Source organism: Hevea brasiliensis, chromosome 17 (assembly GCF_030052815.1).
Source record: "Hevea brasiliensis isolate MT/VB/25A 57/8 chromosome 17, ASM3005281v1, whole genome shotgun sequence".
NCBI classification, from domain to species: domain Eukaryota; kingdom Viridiplantae; phylum Streptophyta; class Magnoliopsida; order Malpighiales; family Euphorbiaceae; genus Hevea; species Hevea brasiliensis.
Window position 1 is genome coordinate 45167836 of NC_079509.1, and position 20029 is coordinate 45187864.

General features: G+C 38.7%; 1 pseudogene; it reads right to left on the minus strand.

Annotated features, from left to right (window-relative positions):
- LOC131175283 (WAT1-related protein At4g28040-like) overlaps nucleotides 1-20029 on the minus strand; it is a 48585-nt pseudogene that overhangs the window by 27356 nt on the left and 1200 nt on the right.

The window sequence follows — 20029 nt, forward strand, 5'->3', positions numbered from 1 at the left end:
AGTCCTTTTGGCAAAATTGTCAAATTTTCAGTTTTGGTGCTCCTAGTTTCACTGTTCCATTGATAATTTTACTGTTAGAATTTGGCAAAACTTCCTTCATAGAAAATGTTTCTTAGTGTCTTAAGTTTATTCTCATTTTTGGATCACCCCAATTGGAGTTTTGTAGCTCAAGTTATGGCCATTTGAACCATGGCTGCCGGATTGGAAACAACCCAGATTTTCTGGGCAAATTTGGTGTTGGCAGTTTTGGGTCACCAACTTGGGGTGGCCAAATGACTTGGTTGCTGGCAGAATTTGGGTTTGTTTTCTTCATAAAAGTTTTAGGTCTATATCTCATCTAACCACTGGTAAAATTTCAGGTCATATGAACCTGTCTAGCTCGAGTTATGACCAAATGAACAAATACTGTTCATTTGGTCAGTTTGTACAGTGGCAGACTGCACTTATCCAACTTTGGTCAATTTGTTCACTAGGTTTTGGTCACTTTTTGGGCATGGTTCCTAAATGAAAATTGTGTCATTTTATGTCTATTTTCATCCCCAATTGGTGCCATATCAATTGGACTTGTAAAATTTCATTTCTGGTCCTTCAAAGTTGACCTAGTCATGCTGCCAGCAGCATGACCATACACCCTCCGAATTTAACTTAATTTCCAACCATTCCCACACAACTCATTTGGTCATAATTGACCATTTTTCACTTCACAATAGGTCAAACACATCATTTACTCATTTCTCCAAATTTTTGCCTCAAAACCCTAGGCCTCCAAACCCTAATCACACTAAATTGTTGTATTTAATCACATTTAAGCATTTCAATCTTACTACCATTCTCATACAAGTTTACTAACACATTTAATTCATTCAAAACACATCATATCCTCATACATCCATGGCTGGCCAAAATTTCAGTTTGGTCCTCCTCACATATTTTTGTTTCATTTCATTAATTTCTAAGTTCATCTAAGTAACTAATTATGCATTTAAAGAAAAAAAAATAAAAGTTAGCATACTAACCTTTCTTAAAACTTCAAATCTCTATCTTTTTTCTTCTTTCTTCTTTCAATCTTCTTCTTAAGTTGAGATTACAAGCTCTAGTAAGGTTTTTAGGAGAGTTATGAAGGTTGAGTGAAGAAATTTAAGCTTGAGTATAAGCTTATATGAAGAAACTTTCATGGAGGAATTAGGGAGAGAGTGAGACGGCAAAGGGAGAAAGAAGATGACTATTTGTTTTTTTTTTTCTTTTCTTTTATCTATTTTGGCTTATGGAAGACCATAAAAAAAATCTAATTAATTAATTTATTAATTATACACTTATGGCATCATGCATGATGTCATCACCTCTACTTTTTCATTTTCCCTTTTTTTTTCTTTTTTATTTTTCTATTAGTTTTTTAATTTAATTCTAGATTCTGAGATTTTCTTTTCTCCGATTTTATTTGACAGTTAGGTCAGGAGTCAGCTCTCAGGGTCAATTGACCAAATTGCCCCTCGCCGGTTCATCCCGGTTTGCAAATAATTCTATATTTCTTCCGGCTCTCTGACCTAATTATTTGACTGGCTTAACAGTTCTTTTTCGTGATTTTCTCTTTTCCACTGTGTTCATAAGGGTCCTAAGGACCGCAGCGTCACATTTTACGGTTCGAAATTTGAGTTTAAAATGACTTCGCAGTCGTTTCTGAGGAGGTCACCCATCGCTGTGACTCTCGGCTCTTTTAACTTCTTATGTTCTGTTTTTCTTATTTATACTTAACCAATTGAACATTACTAATTATTTGTGTTTATGGTTTCTCTAGTTGTCTTAAGTATGATTCTAATTCCCTTAATTGTCCGGACCGACACCGGTCACTGGAACAGTGAAATATACCAGGCTATACAAATAGGGGTGTTACAGAATCCGAGCTTGGCAAAGGTTCTAGGAGCTTCCATATGCCTCCAGGAGGATCGGCACAGGCTGACCTAGGGCAACATTGATGATCTCCTGGCCCAGACACTTGAGCGTGGAGAGCTTAGTGAACCAGCATATCATCAGGGAAAAGACTCATCATTTGAGGCAGGAGATCCAGAAGGCGGGCCAGGATGCAGCTTCCGCTCGAGCCCAACTTTCATCCGCCTGGGACTATATAACTGAAATTGAGGGGTGGGTGAAATTCTATGAGGATAAATTGGCTGACCAGGCTCATGCTCTTGAAGAAGCTCGGGCTCTCCGAGCTGCTGATGTCGCTCGCCTCATTGAAGAACTTAGAGCGAAAGAAGAAGAGGCAGTGACGAGGGAGGCTGGTGCTGACGTGAACGCCCATGGGGATCTTTTGGCCGATCTCAAGAGGCGTTATCCTGAAGATGACTTTTCTTGGATGGTGGATCTGGCTCCCCAAGACAAAGAGGAGAGCGAGGAGGAAGCTGAGGGAAATGGAGAGGGTGAGCGAAATGTAGAACAAGCTGGGGGTGATCCTCTAGCCAAATGACTTGTATTTTTATTTTGAAATGAAATGAAATTCTCTCTTTTGTTCAATGACTTGATGAGATCGAAAAGTATCTAAGTTGTACAAGCGCCTGATTCTTTGAACATATTAGAACGCCAAACTTGAAAGCGATTATTAATCTATGTATGAGAGGTCGAAAAAACATTGTAAGCATGAGATCAGCCGAGAACAAACACCAAACGAAACTTAAGATTATTAAAATTGAAAACTTGATTTGAACACTTAAGATTGGAAGCACCATTAAGCCGGATTGAAACCTTAACTTTATTAAACGATTATCCACAATATTTATAAAAGGGAGATCAGAAATAAGACTGGATGGCACGAAGACCTAATGTTGGTTTGATTTCGTTTGATGAGAGATTGGAAATGTGATTGACTGGCAATGAGACTTGATAATTGGTTTGAGAGATCGGTAATGAATTGAACGATATGGAGACTTGGCATTGGTTTGATCTCTTTGAAGAGAGATCGGTAATGGAGTGAGCACATGGAGACTTGGTGTTGGTTTAATTTCAAAGTCTATTGATTTCGGGGATCGGCCAAAATATGGTGTCGACACACACCATTACCCCCCCTATCTCCTACATCAACATTTGCGTTGATAGCAGTTCTTTCCTCAACATCATGATTCACCTCATGTTCTCTACCCGTGCTTTGAGCATGCTCCTTTCCCATGTCATTCTCTGAATCCTCAACATCACCACTCCAATCCGCAAGTCTATTTTTAGCCAAGTCAGCACCTGCAACATTCTCATTGACGTATGGAAATTCCATTTCAACAAACATTACATCCTTGGAAATAACGTATTCACAATTTTCCAAGTCATACAATTGCCACCCTTTCTTCCCAAATGGGTATCCAATAAAAATGCACCTTTGATGCCCACTTGCAAATTTATCTTTATCCTGATTTAGATTATGTGCATAGCATAGACATCTGAAAGTCCAAATGTGTTTATAAGAAGGTACCTATCCAAAAAGAACCTCATATGGCATTTTACCATTTAACAGCACAGATGGTGTTTTGTTAATCAAATATCCAGTTGTAAGAACACATTCACCCCAAAATTCAATAGGTAAATGTGCTTGGAAACTCAATGCTCTCACTGCATTAAGAATATGATGATGCTTTCTTTCCACACGCCCATTTTGCTGAGGCATCCCGACACATGAAGTTTGATGCAAAATGCCATGTTCATCAAAATATTTTTTCAAACACATAAATTAACTTCCATTGTCGCTTCTAACAATTTTCACATCTTTCTTAAATTGTTTTTGAATCATTACAATGAATCTTTTAAGAACACAAGCACCTTCATTTTTTCCATTCAACAAGTATATCCACACAACATGAGAATAATCATCAACAATTATCCAAAAATAAATCACCCCACATGAAGCTGGAACTCTATAAGGTCCCCATAAATCACAATGTATCAAATCAAAACATTCTTTGGCTTTATTATCAATAGAAATGAATACTTCTCTGGTTTGTTTAGCTCTAAAACAAACATCACAAGCCTTATTATCATTCCTACTAGGACTATCAACTTCAAAAATTAACTCTACTGCCTTAGAAGAAGGATGACCCATTCTCTTGTGCTAAAGCTTAAAAGATGGAACACCAGTTATTTTGCAAGCATGAATCGAAGCCACTCCTTTGAGACAGTAAAGCCCCTCATGTTGTTCACCCGCTCCAATCAGCTTCCTCAAATTGCAGTCCTTTATAGCATAAATTTTGTTAGTGATTTGAACCACCAAATTCAAATCATTAAAAAGCTGAGATACAGAAATCAAATTGCATTTCCAATTAGGCACAAAAAGAACATGTTGCAACTTCAATTCTCCTCCATGAAACACAGTTCCCTCTTTCAACACCATGGTCTCCTCTCCATTAAGTAAGCCAACTGGACATGGCACAATGTCACGCAATTCACTTAAACATGCATATGTGCTAGTCATATGGTGGGAAGCTCCTATGTTAATAATCCAAGGCAAAAACCTTTGCTTACCCATTCTTGTACAAACTCAACATGTAACACCCTCCCGGTAACTACTCTGTACATCCTACTGTTCCGGTGACCGGTGTCGGTCCGGACAGCTAGAATGTCCGGAAAAATATTTAAACTAAAGTGAGGAACCATAATTAACTCAAATATTGATAAGAAAAATTTAGTAAAAATTTTAGAAATAAAATACAAACAAGTTAAACGAGCCGGTGCCCTAGCGATGGGTAACCAGAGGGAAGTTGCGGTTCTCGCAACGAGGAGCCCTAGACCCGGGGAAAAATTCATAAAATAATTTTTGGGACTCCAGAGAAGGGTCATTGAGGTTCCTATGGCATTAGAATGCCAAGAAAATACCTAGAAAAATTTTTCAATCGGTACAGACAATTTTGACCTGTTAAGCCAAACGGAGGGCATTTTGGTCATTTCGCCTTCAGAGGTGATTTTTGGCCGACTTGTCCAGTTGAGTAAATAATTAATATGACATAAAATATGAATAAACAATACTAGAAATTAAATTGAAAATGAGTAGTGGAGGAAAGAAAAGAAAAAGAGGAAAAGGTTTATTTATGACATCATGGTGATGTCATTAAGAAAACTATAACCAATCATAATTAAGTAACCATTTGACTAACTAATAAAAGAGATAATTGAGACCAAGAAATAAAGAAAAAACCAGCAGCCATCTCTTTCCCATTCCAGCCGAAACCCTTGCCCATAGCCAACCTCTATTGACAACTTCAATCAAAGCTTACTTTCTCCCTTCTTTTCACCATAAACCCTAAACCCCTTTCATTAAAAGTTGTCCACTCATCTTGGGAGAGTGTTTGGCAGCCTAGGAAGTGAAGGAAAGTGAAGTTTTGGGTTGGGAAAAATCTGCCTACAAGAGGTTAGTGCACCTATCTACTTAAAACTTTTATTTTCTATGTTAGGGACTTGAAACCAACAAGTATTTGTGAATGAAATGAACCAAACTCATGTGTATGTCCATTAGAGAATTCGGAAGCCCTATTGAAGGTATAGGAATAAGTGTTTTGTTGGTCTTAGAGTGGACTAAAAATGATGTTTAGGATATATATATATATGGATGATGAATTGGTATGCTAACTAAGGCATCTTGTAGAAATTATAATGTGAAGCTAGGGTTTTGGGGAGTGAAAATTGGCTTGGCTGATGAAATTGTTAAAGAACATCCTAATGGTCAATTAATGACCATTTGAAGGAATTTGACCTTAATTGGGACTGAAATAAAGCATGGCAAAGGGAATGAGTGTGCTGCCTAGAGGGTGCAGAATGATGACTGAAATTTCAGTCCATTCAGACAGCCATAACTTTGGCTGTGTAGGTCCAATTGGTGTTTGGCCAATTAGAAATGAAACTAGGCTTATAAGGACACATTTTTTCTGAAGAAACCATGCCCAAAAGACCAAAGCAAGAGGACCAAAAGTTGGCCCCAATCCGGATACCCTGCAACTGATTCTGCAGAATGACCAAATGAACAGTAACTGTTCATTTGGCCATAACTCACTGTGGATTTGGTCAATTGACCTGAAATTTTTACAGCAACAAGTTAAGACATAGAAAAACAACTTTTATGAAGAAACCTACCCCAAATTATGGCAAGAACCTATTCAAATATGCAGTCATAGTCACTGTTCATGTTACTGTAGATATGGTAATTTCTGCAGAATGGAAATCCGGCCAGCTGTGGTTTTTGGACCATATCTGGAGCTACAAAACTCCAAATGGAGTGATTCAAAAAAGGAAATTCAACTAGACAAAATAAGGAACAACTTTTATGTTTACCAATTCCTCAAATTTCCACTGTAACAGTTCCTAATGGAACAGTAAAGTTATGGTACAAAATCTGAAAAATCTGCTCCTTTGGTTTAATGCTTAGAAATGGTATTAACGCTTAATGCCAACAAGTTTTAAATACAAAATGTGGTATGTTGGGAGTGCCAAAGTCAATGTACATATTTTCTATCCAAAAGTCAACATTTTTGTTGACCAATGAGGTGAATAGTAACACCAAAACATGAAATTCACAAATTGAAGAATTTAAAAGTTTCAAATGCCCTAGTATATCTAACAAGATTGGTTTGGATAGTTTGGCATGCCAATAGGGTTCAGTTAGCAGTACTGCACATGGCAATATGCCATTCTGTGATTTTATGGCTTTTAGCCATTCTGACCTTGCATTGAGACTTGGCCTTGTGCCTGATATTATTTACAGCTTGTTAGCTGTTCTGTTGCACACCGGGAGATGCATATGTGACCGATGGTGTGACGGCCCGAGGTACTCGATACCCAGTGCCAGTTTACCCGTTTATCCAGTCCAGTCGTCTAGTGTAGGTTACTTGGGCAACCAAATGAATAAAAGTGGGCAAAGTTAATGAAATAATAGATATACCAATACCAAATAAAGAAATCATACACATTCTATACATACTTACTTTCAGCTATTTTCTTTTATTATATTATTGCACCACTAAGCATTATTGCTTAGCGCGTTGCTTTTGCCACGCGTAGGTACTGGAGATACAGATCGTGAGCCCAGTAGACCGCAGACTGGGTGAGTTCATCCTGCAGCTCTGCACAGTGTCCGTGTCACCTCACTACCTGCAGTGCATTGGTAGGGCACTAGGTGTCATTTTGTCATTTTGTAACTAAATTTTTATTTTCTCATATGTATTTGGATTTATGTAATGTATTTTGAGGTTCATGTAAATAATAAAGATTTATGGTTATGTATGGAAGTAATTTGAGTATTTAATTGTTGTTTATATATGAGAACCCTGAGAAATGATGATTGAGAACTGAAATTGAAAAAAATGTTGAGATTTTGATATTGAGATTCTGTTGATGAATTGAAGTTGGGATTGTTTGGAAATTATTTGGAAGTGTTTTTAACAGGTTCCGAAGAACTGTTTTCTCCATTTTTAGCTGGTACTCCGCCAGATTTTCTTTAAAATTTTCGGAATCTCAAATAAATAATACTTTTGATAAATGGCTAAAATAAATTATATTTCATAAATTATATTCACAAGCATGGTATAAATTAATTAAGGTATATTAGAATGTGCCGGTACACCGTGTGGCATTACTTACTCGGGTATACTGTACACGGGTAAGGGGTGTCACACAACATGCCAAGCAATGTAGCCCACTGCTCATCATTTAGCCCACTAAGTCCTTTTCTTTCAGAGTCAGTCAGAACATCTCACCCACCATCAGCTTCTGGTGTTTGAGTTGTGTTAGCCTTCCTACCTTGTCATGACCTCCACCAGTGCCACGTCTGTGCACACCACCTCGTTCAATCTTGGTTGTGTGTGGTCTGTTGCCCCACCATTTCGGATAACCTATCAGCTGAAAATAAGTTTTAGCATCATGTCCCTCTCGTTTGCAATTTGAGCAAACCATAGTTTTATCCTTTCCATCCCCCTCTGAATTTCGACCACCAGCCTAGATTGCAAACCTCATGGGATTGCCTTTTTCTTCCTTTGTCCATGTCATGGTCCGCACTTGTTCCTACTGAACAACCATAGCATAAACTCGATTAAGGTTTGGTAAGGGATCAGTGCTCAAGATATTGGAATGCGCTGTTCCATACCCCTCTTCATCCAAGCCCATCAAAAATTGATGAACTCTCTATTCTTCACGCTTCCTTTCCAATTCAACGGTAAGATTGCATTTGCATTTAGTACAATTACATACTGGTATCTAATCATAATTGTTCAATTCATCCCAAAGCTTTTTGAGCTTACCATAATAGGTGACTATAGCTTGCCCATCCTGCTTACAATTCGCCAGATCTGATCTTAGTTGCTGCACTCATCGACCGTTCCCAATAGAAAAACACTGCCTAATATCCTCTCACAAATCTTTCACGTTCTCCATGTGAGATATGGTCACACGAAGTGTGGGTTCAATGGTATTAAACACCCAAGAGATGAGCATAGAATTAACAGTTCACCAATCTTCAAGTTCCAGTGAATCATCCATTGGTTGTTTGATGGTTCCATCAATGAAACCATATTTCTTTTTAGCCTGCAATGCAGTCCGCATAGCTCGTGCCCATTCATAATAATTTTCACCCTTCAACTGAACTTGGGTGATTATATTGCCTGATTTGTCATTTAAAGTCAGTGTATAGCGATTCGATGTTTTCTTGTTCGAACCAGAGCTCTCCTCATCTTTTTTCACATCAACCATAGCTCTAACACCATAAAGAATTCTGAGAAAAATGAGGCTGAAAGTTCTACCTCCTTCATTAACACAAGCATAATATATATATACATAAGAGTTACAGCTTACCAAATCTCCTAAACAAGGTAAACTCCTAAAACTATACAACAAAAAATCTCCTAAACAAAGTAACCTATCAAGACTTTACAAAAAAAAAAAAAAAAAAAAATTCACAAAACTTCCTAAACCAACAACTGCCAAGATCTTTACTGCTTGATCCAATAAAGGATGGAGCCATTGCAGTTCCCTGCTCCCAAAGTAATTTATTAAAAAAAAAAATAACAATAAAAAAAACAAAATTATACAAATCAGAATACAATCAGAATAGTTTTATAAAATAATAATGAACAATTTACCCAAATAAAGAACACTCTATTTTAAGAAATGAATTCAAATGCCAAGCTGCAAGATCTTTTACTACACAAAGTGTAATCATTACTAATTCTATTGTAGCCAAGAAACCTATCCAAGCAGATGAATATAAATGGTCAGGACAACTTGCTGAAATTGGGACCTGTTACAGATAATTCAAACAGAAGTTAATTTGTTGATCAGAATATATATATAGAATGTAAGAATAGCTGAAAGGGGATTTACTTGGAAAAACATCAACAGTTACCAGAAACAACACCTTCCAAACAGAAGTAAACATCCCAGCAACCAATTGTCTCTTCCAATGCTGGAGAAAGATTTTAGTGGTAGCAATTTGGTGCTTAATAGTTTAGGGCCTTTGAGAAATGCCATGGAAATGGCTCCATATACACAGATTACAGTCCTTAGAATCTTGACCATACTTCTCAAGCTGAGGGTATTTAATTTCTCCAATCTAGTCAATTTTAGAGAATACAGACAAAAATTATTAAAAAGCTTCCATAATATAAAAGAGGAAAGTTAAATGTGCAATCCATTAAAGCTATATGACCATAGCTATCCAAATATCAGACAAAGAAATAGTAAATTTGTAACACCCTCCCGGTAGCAACTCCGTACATTCTACTGTTCCGGTGACCGGTGTCGGTCCGGACAGCTAGAACGTCCGGAAAAATATTTAAACTAAAGTCAGGAACCATAATTAACTCAAATATTAATAAGAAAAATTTAGTAAAAATTTTAGAAATAAAATACAACCAAGTTAAAGGAGCCGGTGCCCAAGCGATGGGTAACCCAGAGGGAAGTTGCGGTCCTCGCAACTAGGAGCCCTAGACCCGGGGAAAAATTCACAAAATAATTTTTGGAACTCCAAAGAAGGGTCATTGAGGTTCCGATGGCATTAAAATGCCAAGAAAATATTTAGAAAAAATTTTCAATCGGTACAGACAATTTTGACCCGTTAAGCCAAACGGAGGGCATTTTGGTCATTTTGCCTTCAGAGACGATTTTTGGCCGATTTGTCCAGTTAAGTAAATAATTATTATGACATAAAATATGAATTAATGTTGATGAAAAATTAATTTGAAGTTAGTAGAAAAGAAAGGAAAAGAAAATACAATATAATGCAAATAATGACATCATTATGATGTCATTTAAAAGCTTCCACCAATCACAATTAAACAACCATCTAATTAACTAATAAAAAGAGACAAATGAGACCAAAGGAATTAAAAATACCAGCTGCCTTCTTCTTCCCCAAACCAGCCGAAATCCATGCCCTTGACCAAACCTCCAATAAAACTTCAACAAGCTTCATTTCTCTCTTTGTTTCACCATAAATCCTCCTACTCCTTTCATTAAAAATCATCCTTGCACCTTGAATAACCCTTAGGCAGCCTAGAAAAGAAAAGAAAGTGAAGTTTAAGCTTGGAAAATTCTGCCCTACAAGAGGTTAGTGCTTACTTATGCAAATATTTCTTTATTTCCATGTTAGGGACTTGAATTTAGTATGAAATTGTAAATTAAATGGACTAAAACTCATGTGTATGTATACCATGAATTTCGGCAGCCCTAAGGAAGGAATGAATTTGATTGTTTTAATGGACTTAGAATGAATTAGAGATTATGTTTAAAGTGTATATATATATATATATATATAAGGAATGAAAGAGTTAACTAAGGTGTGTGATGTAAACCTTGAATTTGAGCTAGGGTTTGGGAGTGAAATTTAGATTTGGCTTATGAAGTGGTAAGTGAACATTATAATGGTCAATTAGTGACCATTTGAGCTAAGTTGACCATAATTTGAAGAGATTTAGAGTAATACAAACTGAATTGGTGGGCTGCCTAATGAGTGCAGCAGGGAGGCTGGGAGTCCAGCCTGTTTGGACTGCCATATCTTTGGCTTTGTAGGTTCAATTGGTGTTTGGCCAATTGGACATGAAACTAGACATATAATGGCACAATTTTTCTGGAGAAACCATGCCCAAAAGACCAAAGCCAGTGGACTAAAAGTTGGCCCCAATCCGGATACCCTGCAAGCAGATTCTGCAGAATGACCAAATGAACAGTAAGGACATAACTCACTGTAAAATGGTCCATTTGACCTGAAATTTTTACAGCAACAAGATAAGATATAGAAAAACAACTTTCATGAAGAAACCAACCCCAAATTATGACCAGAACCTATCCAACAAGGCACTCACATTCACTGTTCATTGTACTGTAGATTTGGTAAATTCTGCAGTTTTCCAATCCGGCCAGCTGTGGTTTTTGGACCATATCTGGAGCTACAAAACTCCAAATGGAGTGATTCAAAAAAAGAAATTCAACTAGACAAAATAAGGAACAACTTTCATGTTTACCATTTCCTCAAATTTCCACTGTAACAGTCCCTAATGGAACAGTATATTTATGGTACAAAAACTGAAAATTCTGCCCCTTAGTACTAAGTTTGGAAATGGATTTGGTGATTAATTCCAACAAGTTTTAAATGCAAAATGTGGTACATTGGGAGTGTTAAAACCAATACACATATTTTCTATCCAAAAGTCAACATTTTTGTTGACTAATAAAGTGAATAGTAACACCAAAACTTGAAATTCACAAATTGAAGAATTTTAAAGTATCAAATGCCCTAGTATACCTAACAAGATTGGTTTGGATAGTTTGGCATGCCAATAGGGTTCGATTAGCGATCGCACATGGCATTATGCCATTCTCGTGATTTTATGGCTTTTAGTCATTTTGATATTGTGTTGAGACTTGGCCTCGTGCCTAATATTATTTACAAATTGTTAGCGCTCATGCACACCGGAGATACATATGTGACCGATGGTGTGACGCCCGAGGTACTTGATACCCAAAGTGCGGTTACCCGTTTATCCATCCGATCGTCCAAAGATAGGTTACTTGGGCAACCAAATGAATGAAAATGGACAAAGTTAAAGAAATAAATGAATATAACAAATACAAAACAAATAAGACATATACATTCAATACATATTTATTTTCTGCTATTTTCTTTTATTTTATTATTGCACCACTAAGCATCATTGCTTAGCGCGTTGCTTTTGCCACGCGTAGGTTCCGAGATACCGATCGAGAGCCCAGAGACCGCAGACTGGGTGAGACCATCCTACAGCTCTGCATAGTGTCCGTGTCACCTCACCATCTTCTGTGCATTGGTGGGACACTAGGTTTCATTTTGATATTTTGTAACTAATTTTTATTTTCTCATATGTAACTGAACTTATGAAATGTATTTTGATGTTCATGTAAATAATGAGAATTGTGTTCGTGAATGGAAAAGTGAATGTTTATCTGTGATTATACATGATTATCACATGAGATGAATGATTGAGAAATGAAATTGAAAAATGTTGAGATTTTGACGTTGGAGTTTGTGATGATTGAATATGATTATAGGAAGTGTTTTTCACAGGTTCCGAAGAACTATTTTCTCCATTTTTAGCTGATCACGGATTTTCTATAAAATTTTCTAACCTCAAATAAATTAAAATTTCAACAAATGACTTAAATAGATTATATTTCACAAGATATATTCAAAATTATGATGAAAATTAATTAAGATAAAATAAAGTGTTCCGGTACACCGTGTGACATAACTTACTCGGATATACTGTAGACGGGTAAGGGGTGTCACATTTAGTGGTATCAGAGCACGGTTTAGGCGTTTCTGGGCCTAGATTGAGTCCATACCATGCATTGCATTTGTAAGAGTCGAGGTGACACTAATGCAGATCTGTTTGTCTTTCTTATTTTGAATAGGATATGGACCCTACATCACAGAGAGCAGTTGAGGAGGAAGTGGAGAGTCATGCTCCACCTGCAGCAGCTGAGACTGGGGGTATGGGAGAACCTGCTCCGCCAACTCAAGCGAGCCTCGCCACCTCCACAGGCCATGTTCCAGCAAATGGCCGAATTCTTCAGACAAATGGCCGGGGTAATGCCAGCACCACCACCACCACCTCCATAACCAAAATCACATCTAGAAAGATTGAGAAAGTTTGGAGCAGTGGACTTCTTTGGCAAGAGAGAATATGATTCTGTTGCAGCCGAAAATTGGTTGAACAGAACAGGCAGAGTTCTAAAACAACTCCACTGCACTCCAGAGCAAAATCTAGAAGTTGCTGTATCTCTGCTGCAAGACGACGCATATGAATGGTGGGATACTATGACCAGTGAAGTATAGCCAGAAATAGTAACTTGGGACTTCTTCCTCTCCGAATTTAAGAAGAAATATGTGGGTAGTGTATACCTGGAAGAGAGAAGAAGAGAGTTCATTAACCTGAGGTAGAGGCAGCTGTCAGTGGCCGAGTATGAGAAGGAATTCGTCAGATTAAGCCGCTACGGAAAGGAGATAGTCCCTAATGAGGCTGAAAGGTGTAAGAGATTTGAAGAGGGACTAAATGACAACATAAAGATCATGATCACTGCCTTGGGAATCACAGACTTTACCAAGCTAGTGGAAGCTGCAATAAAGGTTGAAAAGGTTAGAATCAGTGAGCAGACTAGAAGGGAAAGACAGCAGAAGAGGGGCCAGTCGCCTAGTTCATCTCCCGCATTTGGGAAGAAGTTCAAGGGTCCACCCGCACGCAGTTCAGTCAGCCACAAGGTCGTGGTCGGTCTCGGGGCCCAGCCACGCTTACCCCTAGGAGAGGTCACCCACACCATCGGTGGGCCGCTCTGTGGATGGGGTTCAGGACCAGCCCAGATCTTCTCGCATGTCCACATTGTTTGAAATGGCATAAGGGGGAGTGTTGAGAGTGACTGGTGCTCGCTAAGGTGTGGGTCAACAGAGCATCGCTTGAGGAACCGCCCACGCAGAACTACTACACCGCTCCAACACAAGCGCATGCACCGCCCTGCACCACAAAGGGGTAGGAAATCGGCAACTGACGCAGTTGGGACCATCACGCAGGCTCGCATCCGAGCGCAGAGAGGCCGGATAATGCACCACCTGCGAGCCTATGCCATTAGAGCTCGGGAGGAGCAAGATGCCGGATGTCATCGAGTACGTTCTCCTCTACAATACATCTCAGCATGCATTAGTGGATCCAGATCCACTCATTCATACATCTGCATCAACTTACCCGTAGAAAGGGGGATACTAGTAGGGAGAGTGACCAAGACATTACGGTCACTAATCCATTGGGCCACGCAGGTGGTAGTGAACAAAGTGTACAAGGGTTGCCCGTTAAGGATTCAGGGTATGAATTCTTGGCACCTAATTGAGTTGCCCTTCCACGAGTTTGACGTGATTTTGGGAATGGACCGTTGTCACGTCATCGTGCAATAGTTGATTGCAAATTGAAGAGAATTTCTTTGAAAACTTCAAGGTAATGAGATCACCGTTGTGGGGAAAGGACAGATTTCTTGTCCAATGTCATCTCAAACCACGTTGCAAGAAGAATGATGAGAAAAGGTCGTGAAGCCTACCTAGCACATGTGGTGGATACTAGGCGAGCTAAGCCAAACCCGAGTGATATACCCACGAAGAGACTTCCTGCAGGTATTTCTGAAAAGTTGCCCGGTTTGCCACCGTAAAGGGAAGTTGAATTTGCTATTGAGACATCTGCCGGCACAAGACCCATTTCCATTGCTCCTTATAGGATGGCACCCATCGAATTGAGGGAGTTGAAAACTCGGTTGCAAGAGTTGCTTGATAAGGGGTTCATACGCCCAAGGTGTCACCATGGGGAGCTCCAAAGGTCGCTTTGTAAAGAAAAAGGATGGGACTTTGAGGCTATGCATTGATTACCGGCATTGAATAAAGTGATCGTGAAGAACAAATATCCGTTGCCTAGAATTGATGATCTGCTTGATCGGTTGAAGGGAGCAGAGTATTTTCTAAGATTGATCTCGCATCGTGGTATCATCGATTGAGGGTGAAGGATGCATGTGCCAAAGATCGCATTCAGACCCGATATGGGCATTATGAGTTTCTAGTGATGCCCTTTGGCCTAACAAATGCACCAATGCATTCATGGACCTTATGAACCGTATCTTCCATCCACACTTAGATCGGTTCGTAGTGGTCTTTATTGATGATATTTTGGTGTATTCCAAGATCGGGAAGAACACGATGAGCATTTGAGGATTGTTCGCAAACCCCGAGAGAAAAGAAGTCAGTATGCTAAGTTGTCCAAGTGTGACTTCGTTGAATGAGATTGCATTCCTTGGACACATAGTGTCACCGATGGGATTAGAGTGGATCCCAAGAAAATAGAAGCGATAATGGAATGGAAGCCTCCCAGAATACAACTGAGGTCGAAGTTTCTTGGGGCTAGCTGGTATTACAGAGATTTGTGAAGGGATTTTCCTTAATAGCCGCTCCAATGACCAAGTTATTACACAAGAATGTCGATTTGACCGGAATGACAAGTGTCGCACAGTTTTGAGAAGTTGAAGGCTATGTTGACAGAGGCACCAGCACACACCAAAGGTCGTGAAAGGACTTTATGGTCTACAGTGATGCCTCTCATAATGGGTTAAGGTGTGTATTGATGCAAGAGGGAAAGGTGGTCGCTTATGCTTCCAGACAGCTAAGGCCACATGAACAGAATTACCCTACCCATGATCTAGAGCTTGCAGCAATTATCTTTGCACTGAAGATATGGAAGCATTACTTGTATGGTGAAAAGTGCTATATTTACACAGACCATAAAAGTCTGAAATATTTGCCAACTCAGAAGGAGCTCAACCTTAGACAGAGGCGATGGATTGAGTTCCTGAAGGACTATGATTGTGTGATTGACTATCATCCTGGGAAGGCAAATGTTGTTGCTGATGCTTTGAACAGAAAATCCATGACAGCCTTGAGATCATTGAATGCCCGTCTATCTTTGGTTCGAGATGGAGCTATTTTGGCTGAGTTGCAAGTGAGGCCAAACCTGCTACAGCAGATTTTAAATGGGCAGATGGTAGATGAGAAGCTAATGGCTATTATGAGCAAAATCTCAGAAGGAAAAGCAACTGACTATGGGGTGAAAGCAGATGGGTGTCTATATTACAAAGGAAGACTGTATGTACCAGATGATGGGGAATTAAAGGCCAGTATTCTAAAAGAGGCACACACTAGTGTATATGATATGCACCCAGGAAGTACAAAGATGTATCATGATCTGAAGCTTCAGTATTGGTGGCCTGGTATGAAGAAAGACATAGCTGACTATGTGACTAAATGTTTAACATGTCAGCAAGTCAAGGCAGAACATCAAGTTCCATCAGGTTTGCTACAGCCTATACGCATACCAGAATGGAAATGGGATCGGATTACCATGGATTTTGTAAGTGGTCTACCTCTCACCCAGAAGAAACATGATGCAGTATGGGTGATAGTTGATAGATTGACAAAGTCAGCACACTTTCTCGCCGATTAGACCGACTACTCACCGGAGAAGTTAGCGATTGTATATCGCTGAGATAGTTAGATCGCATGGAATTCCACTTTCCATCATATCCGATCGAGACCCAAGGTTTACATCGAGATTTTGGAAGAAGTTGCATGAGTCCTGGGTACACAACTCCACTTCAAGACAAAGATTCCATCCTCAGACGGATGGGCAATCCGAAAGAGTAATCCAGGTAAACAATTGAACCAATTGAATTAATACAACTATTGAATTAAAATGATAATAATAACATGAAATATATGTCAGGTCCTTGAGGATATGCTGAGGAGTTGTGTCATTGAGTTTGAGGGAAGTTGGGATAGATACCTCCCACTGGCAGAATTTGCATACAACAATAGTTACCAAGCTAGTATCCAAATGGCCCCGTATGAAGCACTGTATGGGAGGAAATGTAGAACTCCAGTGTGCTGGACTGAATTGGGTGAAGACAAAGTGGTGAGGCCAGACCTGGTGAAACAGACTGAGGAGAAAGTGAAACTAATCAAAGCTAATCTGAAGGTTACCTCAGACAGACAGAAATCCTATGCCGACTTGAAAAGAAAAGAAATAGAATATGCGGTTGGCGACAAAGTGTTCCTCAAGGTGTCACCGTGGAAGAAGGTATTGAGGTTTGGAAGAAAAGGTAAGTTAAGCCCTAGGTTCATTGGCCCATATGAAGTCATTGAACGTGTGGATCCAGTGGCCTATAGGCTAGCTTTACCACCAGAGCTGGACAAGATCCACAATGTGTTCCACGTGTCCATGCTCAGAAGATACCGCTCAGATCCTTCACATGTCATCTCCAGGGAAGAAATTGAAATACAAATGATTTGACATATGAAGAAGAACCTCTACGGATCCTGGCTCGGGAAGTGAAAGAGTTAAGAAATAAGCAGATTCCACTGGTGAAAGTGCTTTGGAGGCACCATAACACCGAGGAGGCAACTTGGGAAAGTGAAAAAATGATGAGGCAATAGTTCCCTCAACTGTTTGCATCAGGTAAAATTTCGAGGACGAAATTTAAATTAGAGGGGAAGAGTTGTAACACCCTCCCAGAGCAACTCCGCACATTCTCAAGCTTTGATGGCAGTGTCGGTCCGGACAGCTAGAACATCCGGAAAAATATTTAAACTAAAGTCAGGAACCATAATTAACTCAAATATTAATAAGAAAAATTTAGTAAAAATTTTAGAAATAAAATACAACCAAGTTAAATGAGCCGGTGCCCAAGCGATGGGTAACCCAGAGGGAAGTTGCGGTCCTCGCAACTAGGAGCCCTAGACCCAGGGAAAAATTCATGAAATAATTTTTGGGACTCCAGAGAAGGGTCATTGAGGTTCCTATAGCATTAGAATGCCAAGAAAATATTTAGAAAAATTTTTCAATCGGTACAGACAATTTTGACCCGTTAAGCCAAATGGAGGGCATTTTGGTCATTTCGCCTTCAGAGACGATTTTTGGCCGACTTGTCCAGTTAAGTAAATAATTATTATGACATAAAATATGAATTCATGTTGATGAAAAATTAATTTGAAGTTAGTAGAAAAGAAAAGAAAAGAAAAGAAAATACAATATAATGCAAATAATGACATCATTATGATGTCATTTAAAAGCTTCCACCAATCACAATTAAACAACCATCTAATTAACTAATAAAAAGAGACAAATGAGACCAAAGAAATTAAAAATACCAGCTGCCTTCTTCTTCCCCAAACCAGCCGAAATCCATGCCCTTGACCAAACCTCCACTAAAACTTCAACAAGCTTCATTTCTCTCTTTGTTTCACCATAAATCCTCCTACTCCTTTCATTAAAAATCATCCTTGCACCTTGAATAACCCTTAGGCAGCCTAGAAAAGGAAAGAAAGTGAAGTTTAAGCTTAGAAAATTCTGCCCTACAAGAGGTTAGTGCTTACTTATGCAAATATTTCTTTATTTCCATGTTAGGGACTTGAATTTAGTATGAAATTGTAAATTAAATGGACTAAAACTCATGTGTATGTATACCATGAATTTCGGCAGCCCTAAGAAAGGAATGAATTTGATTGTTTTAATGGACTTAGAATGAATTAGAGATTATGTTTAAAGTGTATATATATATATAAGGAATGAAAGAGTTAACTAAGGTGTGTGGTGTAAACCTTGAATTTGAGCTAGGGTTTGGGAGTGAAATTTAGATTTGGCTTATGAAGTGGTAAGTGAACATTATAATGGTCAATTAGTGACCATTTGAGGTAAGTTGACCATAATTTGAAGAGATTTAGAGTAATACAAACTGAATTGGTGGGCTGCCTAATGAGTGCAGCAAGGAGGCTAGGAGTCCAGCCTGTTTGGACTGCCATATCTTTGGCTGTGTAGGTTCAATTGGTGTTTGGACAATTGGACATGAAACTAGACATATAATGGCACAATTTTGCTGAAGAAACCATGCCCAAAAGACCAAAGCAAGTGGACTAAAAGTTGGCCCCAATCCGGATACCCTGCAAGCAGATTCTGCAGAATGACAAAATGAACAGTAAGGCCATAACTCACTGTAAAATGGTCCATTTGACCTGAAATTTTTACAGCAACAAGATAAGATATAGACAAACAACTTTCATGAAGAAACCTACCCCAAATTATGACCAGAACCTGTCCAACAAGGCACTCACATTCACTATTCATTGTACTGTAGATTTGGTAAATTCTGCAGTTTTCCAATCCGGCCAGCTGTGGTTTTTGGACCATATCTGGAGCTACAAAACTCCAAATGGAGTGATTCAAAAAAAGAAATTCAACTAGACAAAATAAGGAACAACTTTCATGTTTACCATTTCCTCAAATTTCCACTGTAACAGTCCCTAATTGAACAGTAAATTTATGGTACAAAAACTGAAAATTCTGCCCCTTAGTGCTAAGTTTGGAAATGGATTTGGTGATTAATTTCAACAAGTTTTAAATGCAAAATGTGGTACATTGGGAGTGTTAAAACCAATACACCTATTTTCTATCCAAAAGTCAACATTTTTGTTGACTAATGAAGTGAATAGTAACACCAAAACTTGAAATTCACAAATTGAAGAATTTTAAAGTATCAAATGCCCTAGTATACCTAACAAGATTGGTTTGGATAGTTTGGCATGCCAATAGGGTTCAGTTAGCGATCGCACATGGCATTATGCCATTCTCAGGATTTTATGGCTTTTAGCCATTTTGATATTGTGTTGAGAATAGGCCACGTTCCTAATATTATTTACAAATTGTTAGTCGCTCATTGCACACCGGAGATACATATGTGACCGATGGTGTGACGCCCGAGGTACTTGATACCCAGCACTGGGCTTACCCGCTTATCCATCCGATCGTCAGATAGGTTACTTGGGCAACCAAATGAATGAAAATAGACAAAGTTAAAGAAATAAATGAATATAACAAATACAAAACAAATAAGACATATACATTCAATACATATTTATTTTCTGCTATTTTCTTTTATTTTATTATTGCACCACTAAGCATCATTG